The following is a 9,150-nucleotide window of genomic DNA, read 5'->3' on the forward strand; positions in this document are numbered from 1 at the left end:
TGCAGCAGTCCAGACTGGACAATTTGCAAGAGCCCATCTGAGCCCAGGCCAAGAATGAGCCAGATGGGAACAGAGCACTGGCTTTCCTTCCAATGTTCCCCCATGCAAAACAGCATTCTTCACACTTGGGGTTCCTCACAGATGTGAGAAAACTATGCCCTGACCTCAGTAGACAGAACAGGACAATCTGTGTTCATGGCTTTAAGGAGGTGGATAATTGTCCACAGTTCTTGCCAGTTTATTCTCTTTGAAAAGAAGTGCTTATAGATCTGTTGCTCCAAAAACAAAACAAGGAAGAAAAAAAACAACCCTGAGTGTTTACTAAATGGCAAATGTAACTTGATAATGTTCAAACTGGCTCTGTTTGCAGCAGTTGCTGCAAAAATCAGATGCAGTTTTGTTAAATGCAATCTATGTTGTTGAGAAAATCATCTAAAATAACAAGCTGCCTGTAATATTGTGTGGTTTCTTTGTTTGTTTTTCTGGTTGAGGTTATTTACAACATTAAGCCACCTGTCAAAACTGGATTCTCTCTCTTTCTTGTTTTTCAGCTTCAGTTTATCTGTCGTAATCATTTTGACATTTAAGTCAAGGTAGCTGTAAAATCTATTTATTTTCTGATTATTACTCTGGTTTCAATTATTTTCTATTGACAGATTTATTTATTTCATGTTCATTTTTTAATCCACCTTTCCTCCAATATCAGGGTGGTGTATATAATCTTCCCTTCTTTATCCTCACAACAACCCTGTGATGTAGGTTAGGCTGAGTGACTGGCCCAAAGTCGCCCAAGTGAGTTTCATGGGTGAGCGTCAATCGAAACCCAGGTCTCCCCAGTCCCATGCCAATACTGTAACCCGCCTTCCCCAACCTGGTGCCCTCCAGATGTGCTGAGCTACCACTCCCAACATCCCCTAGTCAAGCGCTGGCTAGCAATGATGGGAGCTGTTGAACAGCACAACCAGAGAGCAGCAGGTTGGAGAAAGCTGCTCTCACCAATCCATCCTGCATTTCCAAACATTGCAATTGTATTTTTTTAAGCTACTGAGGTCCTTGCCTGTTTTTATGCTTCCATTTTAAAGGACTTCCCACCTCCCACCCCATTCTCTGAGATATCTTGTTATGTTTTGTGTAGCTAAGAGAACACGTAGCATTTGACTTTTAAATTCGATAGAGCGAGACACCTGGATGCAATGCCACCAGTGGCCAAATGAAACAATTGTGGAGAAAGGAAGCTGCCGCTCAGAGTAGTTGTTTTCAGCTTGGTCAGAGCTGCCATTGGGATCCTCAGGAGCTGACCAGGGGTCCTCAGTAAGAAGAACTGTGATGGTGTAGGAGAAGCAGGCCCAGTGTAAGTGTGTAAGCAGCTGCCAGGACTTCAGTGCTCTAGCAGGGCCACCTGCTGACTCCTGGCTGAGTCTGGAAGCCACCACTTACTTTTCCCACAATGCCCCTGACATAGCACTACTGTGGGAAGGGACGACCCCACCATCAGGCAGAGTGAAGCAGTTGCCTCATGCGGCAGATGCTGGGAGGCAGCAACAAGAACAGAGATGTGGGACATGCGACCTGGCCTCCACCCCCAACACTTGCCTGCTACCTTCAGGGATGCTGTCGCATTGCTAGTGTCAAAGAAAGATTTAACTGCCAGCCCAGACGGCTTTTGTACATGGAATGGGAGGGAGCACCATCTTGTCCTTTGCCTCAGGCTGCAAAATGTCTTCGGTCAGCCCTGGCTGTGGGACATTGTTGAGGGGAGGGATGTGTGAATTAGCAAACCCTGACCTCACTGAAGTTCTCCATATCCTATCTCGAAGCTCCTTCTGACTCGAGTCTGTAACAGATTCTGAGCACTGTTGTTTTTTCTTTTGACATGGAAATCTATGTATTTTTCCAACATTACTTTGAAATGTACACCTTCTCCCACTGATTAATGTATTTGTGTGCATTATTCAAAAGTACGCATTTTTTAATGCACATTTTTCAAATGTACGCATGCTATTGAATGCCATTGTTTTGGTCTGCAAATGACATTTTGTTGTTGTTCAGTTGTTCAGTCGTGTCCAACTCTTCGTGACCCCATGGACCATAGCACGCCAGGCCTTCCTGTCCTGCGCTCTCTCCCGGAGTGTGCTCAAGTTCATATTCATTGCATCGGTGATGCTATCTAGCCATCTCATCCTCTGCTGTCCCCTTCTCCTTTTGCCTTCAATCTTTCCCAGCATCAGGGTCTTTTCCAGAGAGTTTTCTCTTCGCATTAGGTGGCCAAAATATTTCAGCTTCAGCTTCAGTATCTGTCCTTCCAATGAGCACTCAGGGTTGATTTCCTTTAGTATTGACCGATTTGACCTCCTTGCAATCCAGGGGACTCGTAAGAGTCTTCTCCAGCACCACAGTTCGAAAGCATCGATTCTTCGGAGCTCAGCCTTCCTTATAGCCCAGCTCTCACAGCCATACATTACTACTGGGAAAACCATAGCTTTGATTAGACGGACTTTTGTCGGCAAGGTGATGTCTCTGCTTCTTACTAGGCTGTCTAGGTTTGCCATAGCTTTCCTCCCAAGGAGCAAGCGTCTTTTAATTTCATGGCTACAGTCACTGTCTGCGGTGATCTTGGAGCCCAAGAAAGTAAAATCTGTCACTGCTTCCATTTCTTCCCCTTCTATATGCCAGGAAGTGATGGGGCCAGATGCCACAATCTTAGTTTTTTTAATGTTGAGTTTCAAACCAGCTTTTGCACTCTCCTCTTTCACCCTCAACAAGAGGCTCTTGAGATCCTCTTCGCTTTCTGCCATTAGGGTGGTATCGTCTGCATATCGGAGGTTGTTGATAATTCTCCCAGCAATCTTAATTCCGACCTCTGATTCATCCAACCCGGCGTTTCTCATGATGTACTCTGCATATAAGTTAAATAAGTAGGGTGACAATATGCAGCCTTGTCGTACTCCTTTCCCAATTTTGAACCACTCGGTTGTTCCATGTCTGGTTCTTACTGTTGCTTCTTGACCCTCGTACAGGTTTCTCAGGAGACAGGTAAGGTGGTCTGGTACTCCCATCACTTTCAGAATTTGCCACAGTTTGTTGTGATCCACACAATCAAAGGCTTTAGCGTAGTCAATGAAGCAGAAATAGACGTTTTTCTGGAATTCTCTTGCTTTCTCCATGATCCAGCGAATGTTGGCAATTTGATCTCTAGTTCCTCTGCCTCTTCGAAACCCAGCTTGTACTTCCGGTAGTTCTCGGTTCGCATACTGCTGAAGCCTAGGTTGTAGGATTTTGAGCATCACCTTCCTGGCATGTGAAATGAGCGCAATTGTGCGGTAGTTTGAACACTCTTTGGCGTAGCCCTTCTTTGGAATTGGAATGTAAACTGACCTTTTCCAGTCTTGCGGCCATTGTTGAGTGTTCCAAATTTGTTGGCATATTGAGTGCAGCACTTTAACAGCATCATCTTTTAGGATTTTAAATAGCTCAGCTGGAATACTGTCATCTCCGCTAGCTTTGTTGTTACTAATGCTTCCTAAGGCCCACTTGACTTCACTCTCTAGGATGTCCGGCTCAGGTTCAGTGACCGCACTATCATGGCTATCAGGGACATTCAGATCTTTCCTGTATAGTTCTTCAGTGTATTCTTTCCACCTCTTCTTAATCTCATCTGCTTCTGTTAGGTCCCTGCCTTCTTTGTCCTTTATCATGCCCGTCTTTGCACAAAACGTTCCCTTGAGATCTCCAATTTTCTTGAAGAGATCTCTAGTCTTTCCCATTCTGTTATTTTCCTCGATTTCTTTGCATTGTTCATTTAAGAAGGCTTTCTTGTCTCTCCTTGCTATTCTCTGGAACTCTGCATTCAGTTGGATATATCTTCTCCTTTCTCCCTTGCTTTTCGCTTCCCTTCTTTCCTCAGCTACTTGTAAAGCCTCATCAGACAGCCACTTGGCTTTCTTGCATTTCTTTTTCTCTGGGATGGATTGAGTTGCTGCCTACTGAACAATGTTACGGACCTCCGTCCATAGTTCCTCAGGCACTCTGTCTATCAGGTCTAATCCCTTAAATCTATTCCTCACCTCCACTGTATATTCATAAGGGATATGATTTAGATCATACCTGAATGGTTTAGTGGTTTTCCCTACGTTCTTCAATTTAAGCCGAAATTTTGCAAGAAGAAGCTCATGATCTGAGCCACAGTCAGCTCCAGGTCTTGTTTTTACTGCTGTATAGAGCTTCTCCATCTTTGGCTGCAAAGGACATAATCAATCTGATTTCGATATTGCCCATCTGGTGATGTCCATGTGTAGAGTTGTCTCTTGTGCTGTTGGAAAAGGGCGTTTGCTATGATCAGCGTGTTCTCTTGGCAAAACTCTATTAGCTTTTGTCCTGCTTCATTTTGTACACCAAGGCCATGCCTGCCTGTTACCCCGGTGGTTTCTTGACTTCCTACTTTAGCATTCCAATCCCCTATGATGAAGAGGACATCTTTTTTTGGTGTTAGTTCTAGAAGGTGTTGTAGGTCTTCATAGAACCGATCAACCTCAGCTTCTTCGGCCTCAGTGGTTGGGGCATAGACTTGAATTACTGTGATGTTGAATGGTTTGCCTTGGATTCGTACTGAGATCATTCTGTCGTTTTTAAGATTGCACACTCGCAAATGTGTGGACTCCAACCGCAGATTGTGTTCGAGTCTGTGTTTGTTCCAGAAGGCACGAACTGGGTAAACCCTGACCAAAAGCAAACGGAAACAAATTTCTCATACATCCCTAGTTGTGAGACATTTAAATGGTAGTTCCTAGCCAGCCAGTGCAGATTCAGAGGGAGGAGAGAGACCAGTGGAGGCTGGTGGCCCCAATGTTAGTGGGGCGATGAATCTGCTCCGGGTTGCCCTCAAAACCAGTCAGAACTCTAAAGGAGCTATCCAAAGTGTGGATGGAAAGCCCCTTTAGTGTTCTGACTGGTTCTGACTGAAACCTGGAGCGGCTTCACCGCACCACTGACATTGGAGTTGCCAGCCTCCACTGAGGAAGTCCACCAAAGGGCACTTTGCTGACCAGGCCCCCCTCAGCATTGGAGCTGGCCTTGTGGAGAAACAGCGTTCCCACCAGGACTGATCTTCCGCTGCAATCAGGGCCAGCCCAAGGCATTTTGCTGCTAGAGGCAAAGGACATGATCCTCCACACCCATACCCACATTTAATGTATAGCAGCTGACTGGACTGACCATTGAAGCTGGACCGGTAATTGACTGGCAACAGCATAATGTTCACCACCACACCTGCAGGCAGCAGTACAATTTAGAGCAGGGGTGCAGAACCTCCACCCTGCAGGTCTAATGCAGCCTGTGGGGCACACCGGTCCAGCCCGTGCCACCTCTTGGGGTTCTTCCAGGGGGTGGGGCTTAGGCTCCAAGCCCCGCCCTCTGGAGGAAAATCCTTGGGGATCGCAGTGTGCACCAGCAGCGGAGCCACTGTGGTTATCTCCGATCTTAGGCAGGAAAGGCAGTGGGGATGGATGCCTGCTGCTAGAGGTTGGGACTCTTGTGCATGCAGGGATGAACAGGTGCTCCACCACCACCTGGCAGTTGAGTCCTGCTGTGATAACAGATCTTGGAAGAAGCAGCAGGGATGAGGGGCAGTGTGGTTTGGGATTCAGCCGCGTGGGGGGAAGAGCAGCCACTCATCCCCACTAGGGATGAACGGATTTTGTAAAGTCCATTCTGCCTGCGTTTTCACGGATTTTCAGGTGCCTTTCGTTCTGTCATCCACTCATTGACAGAATCAGATTTTTCCCGATTTCCTGAATTTGAACAAATTTGCATTTGCAAAAAAGTGCAAATCCCCCCCAATGTGTAAACCTTCCCAAAATGTGCATTTTCATGTACATTTGAAAAATGTACACGTTTGGCCGGTTTTTTTAATTTATGTATTTTTCTATGACTAAATTTTCAAATTTTCATAAAGTTCCCAAAAGTTTTTTTTTTAAAAACGGTCCATGAGTCTGCAGAATCTGTGTGACTCGGGAAAGGCTGTTCTGCTTTGGAATCCATGGGTCAGATACATAGAAATCGGAATTGATTCTGTTCTGGATTTCTCCGACATCCCTAGTCCCCGGAAGTGGGTGAGCCTCACCTCCACTGCCCCCACCCCCGAGACAGCAACATTCTGAGGTGGTAGAATGGACTGTACTTGTACAGAAAGTTTAGGGTACCACTTTAGAGTGCTCCCTTGTATAAAAAAAGCCAATTGCTTGGGCCAGCAATGAGACTCAACAGACCTGTGACTTGCTACCTTTTGTTGGTGTTGCTTTGGGGCCAGTTACAAGAAACACCAGGGATAAGCCTGGTTATTCTTTTGAGTTATACACCATCGGGTAACTACATCATTTTCGCACTGCTTTTGGTCCCATGTGTCCCACACAAAACAGCAACAAGAAGAACAATGCTAGCTTATCCAGCCCAGGTCCCATTCATGTACCAGATTTATTTTTTCTAATTTCAAGAGTTGGCAACCATCATGTTTTTCCTCTACCCTTCTCATCCTTTTTTCCTTGTGTGTCATGCCTTTTTAGATTGTATGCCTGCCAACTAGGACTACCCTGTTTTACTGATTGCACGTAAGCCACTCTGGGAGCCTTTTTGGCTGAAAAGCAGGATTAAAAGACTTGAAGTGAATAAATACATAAAGTGGAGTGACTGTGTGCCCTAGAACATGCCCCATAATTCTTTGCAACTCATGGGGTCTCTGTGTGGCAGCCATGCAGGGCTTTCTCTGCGAACAAGTCATAGGGCAAAGAGAGTAGCCCGGCTTGTTCTTAAGAAATATTTTGATGAGGAAAGCAAGAAATAACCAAACCAAGTCTTAGCTTTAGATCCTGGAGGCAGTAAAAGTCAAATGCAAAACTATCTGGGAATCGGGAAGTATTTTTGTTGGGTTTTGTGTTTTTTTGGTAAACAAACCGCCACCCCCTAAGGCAAAGAGATAACTGACTCCAAGGCAGGTAGAACCAGTTCCTTGAAATCTGATCCTATTATGACCCCTTCCTGAACTTTCCCTGGAATCTTAATGTTGTGGTTTCAGGAGATAGGTGGCTCCCTTACTAGAAGAGCTTGGTCCCTTCTCAGAGGGCTCTGAAATCTAAATATTCAGAACCCTATGCGTGTTTAGACAGAAAGAAGGCCTACAGTTCCCCAGCCAGCTTTGTAGGATGGTTTTCTCTCCAAACATGGATAGGATTGCACCTTTAAACTGTCATGTTATCCAAATGCCAATAAAAATGTGCCAAAAGCAAAATAAATAAATAAAGCAAAATAAATAACATGAAGATGCTTTATGTATGTTGTCCTCCTTTATAAGATTAATTGGCATTTTTAAAGTCTGTATAGCTCTACTCTGTCTGTTCATTCTAATCTGGGCTCAGGCGGCTTCCTCACTAGCCATGTAGTCTTAAATTTCCATCCTTTGTTTACTTGCTTTTTAGACTCCAGGCGACAGTGTTGCCAAATGATTGCATTCTGGTGCTTTCTATGTGGCTCTCCTGTCTTTGTTCAGACCTGAGTTGTGGAGGTGGGGGGAGGGGAGTTCCACTTAAAACCAGTAAGGGATGGCCAACCAAGTGGGAGGAGGAGACAGAGGATGGCTGAGAAGGCAGAGAGAGCCAGAGCCAAGCCAGAGTCACAGCTCTAAGGTGGCCACTGAGAAGGCCCATTTCTTGTGGCGGCCAATCCAGTGCGATGGAAAGAGAAGTTGTGCATCCTCCATGGATCTCAAACTACAAGGAGGTTCAGCTAGGAGTAGGTGCACCCCATGATGTTCCAGGACCCAGAAAAGGACTTTAGTATTGCCACCAAATTGCCTCTTGTGTACCTTCCTGCCAAAATGTGGATCCCTACTATGAGGAATGGGGGCTGCTGCAGCCAGTCCCCCTGAACCGAGCCTCTGCCTTCTCACCTCATGGCCTGTCTGTGTGGAACTATTGTTTATTATTTAATTTATTATTTATTTTTAAGCATTTCTATACTGGTTTTCATAAGATATCCCAAGGCTGTGCACAGAAAAGAGCATATAAACAAGTAAACCACCCAAAACATACAACCTTAAAACAACAGAACAAACAAAAACAGCCATGAATCAGGGCAAGTTTAAATCACATTAAACACCAGCAAAGGCTTGGGTACACACATGAGTTCTCAAGAGGCGCCAAAAGATCAACACTGTCTGAGTTCAAGGGGAAGATCATTGAACAGGAAGGGTGCCACCACAGAGAAGGCCCATACTTTGGTTGCCACCAAACACTCTCCAAACTGTGGCACAACTAGGAGGGCCCCCCCAACCAATCAAAGTTGACCCAGTAGGACAGTAAAGGAGAATACACTCATTTATCAGCCCTAAAACCTAAAGCTGTTGGGGGACAGCACGGGGGGAGCTGGTAGGCCTGACTAAAAGGGTTCAATAATCTGCCGGACTGAATTTACCAGTCTCCTTGAGGTCTTTGACATACTTGTAGTGTGTTTGATTGGAGTGCCATGGAACGTTTTGTGAGGGCGAAATATCGCATGAACATAGTCATGGAAAAGGTTGGCTTCTTGGGTCTCCAGAGAGTCACTAATTGGAGGAGGAGGAGAAAGAAAGAGGAAGTTGGAGAAAGAACTGGCACTAAATCCAGGGCAGGCGTTACCTAGGTGTCAAACGCCCACGTGCCAACGATGGCAAGAAAATTGTCCTTTCAATGGAACTTCCCGCTAAGACCTGCCTAATTTACTTCTCGCTATAGGATCTGAAGACACATGCTGAAATTTCTTGAGATGAAAGGGGAAGAAGGGGGGGAAATGGATTCCCCCCGCAGAGGCAAAAGAGCTATGCCCAGCCCAGTTCCTGGGGTCTCTTCCCACTCCTGGCCCTGTGTAACTCCGCACGCAGGCATGGCATGGGGAGAGGTAGGTAGCAAACAAGAAAAGGGGCCCTGTTGGTTACCGTAGCACTCCCATCACCATGGAAACTGAATGATATTCCACACACTGGGAAGCATCAGCTAATTGAGCGAAATTGCCGATTCCCAGCCCCCCTCCTCCAGGCCGGATACACGCAGGGTGGGAGCAAGGAATCAAATACGGAACTCACAAAAGCAGGAATCCCTTGCCTGGTATTGCCATGTGGCCGCCTAT

This window comes from Heloderma suspectum, chromosome 6, assembly GCF_057233095.1.
Source record: "Heloderma suspectum isolate Gila_16-S chromosome 6, 16-S_ref, whole genome shotgun sequence".
Classification (NCBI taxonomy): Eukaryota; Metazoa; Chordata; class Lepidosauria; order Squamata; family Helodermatidae; genus Heloderma; species Heloderma suspectum.